Raw genomic sequence first — 1424 nt, forward strand, 5'->3', positions numbered from 1 at the left:
TAAGCTGCATTGTAGATGCTGTAGCTGTGGGCAGTCATGCTCATTTCGAAGACTGATGCAGGAAGGGTCTCAAGCTTCTCCAGCCCACTGCAAGTGGTTGCACGCTGCTTCCTTGTAGTAGGGTTTGAGAAGGAACATTCAAAGACCTCCTCCCAGAAGATCCCAATGAAACCATTTTCCCTCTCTAAGGAAGGGCTTATCCTCTGAAGAAACGACTGAAAGCCAAACACTTCCGTTGACTGAGTTGCAACTGACAAGGAACCATGGAGAAAGCTTATGTCAATAGTCTTTTGAAAAGGAAATGATGTGAAACCCATCTGGGCTGTCATAATCCAGATTTCCCCCCTTTTTTCCAGGGGTATATCTTCAAATGTTGCCAAGGCAGGAAATAACATTAAACCTATCATGTCCTCAATTTCACCATGAACTACAGTGGCATTGGACAAGCTAAACATGTCTCCAACATTATTAGCATAAGTAACTGCTGGGAATTTTTCTATAAACTCAAAGCATATGCCACTCTGTGAAAATATCAGAATAATATTTTGTAGAATCTTTTCTCCACCAGTTTTGGTCAATGAAATCACTCTTATCCATGTCCACCTGAAATGGAGGAGCAACTGAAGGTCCACCTGAAATGGAGGAGCACTATACAGGTGGTCCAAATTTGGCATCATCTGGTAGTTGGAAGCATCCTGTTTCTGCCTATGTATATCTGGAGCAGAGCCATAGACCAACTGAATCCAATCCAATCTAATCATAATAAAATGCGGGGGGGGGAAGTAATGTTACATTCTGTTTGAATGTGGAAACAATGTTTCTCCATAGATATGCTTTCTGAATGTAGTTTCAAACTGACCATGTATATTCAACACAGAATGCATTGAATGAGAATGAATGAATGAATGAATGAATGAATAGCTTTCAAAAGGTTCCTTTGTTACTCTGAAAGCCGGTGAATAGCCAAGCAACAGATTCATCAAGCAATCTCGGGACAGATGGAAGTCTCGGATTCTGTTTCATCCATTTTCCAAATACTTCCTGTCTTTTTCCAAAAAAAGGAGCATTTTATCGTGTATTCACCTTTGACTGATTGCTTGATCCATCCTCCCTCCCTCCCTCCCTTCTTCCTGACCTTCCTAAACTGAAGCAAAGTACATGCACATTTTTGTATTTCAAAAATTACTACCAGTTTATATTGTTCCTCACCCCAAAAATAAGAACTCCTTACATGAGATAAGATGACAAGAACTGGAAAGAAGGTATGTGGCAGAACCATTGCAAAAATACAACATAAAATCCCATAATGAGACTTCAAAATTCTGGAGTTAAGTACCAAAGTATTAGGTCAAGAATATGTATGGCAAAGGAAGAATGTATAGATAATTTGGAGATAAATTCAGAATGAAAACAAGTGCCAATGG

This window comes from Varanus komodoensis, unplaced genomic scaffold (assembly GCF_004798865.1).
Source record: "Varanus komodoensis strain SLA01 unplaced genomic scaffold, ASM479886v1 scaffold492, whole genome shotgun sequence".
In the NCBI taxonomy this organism is placed as follows: Eukaryota; Metazoa; Chordata; class Lepidosauria; order Squamata; family Varanidae; genus Varanus; species Varanus komodoensis.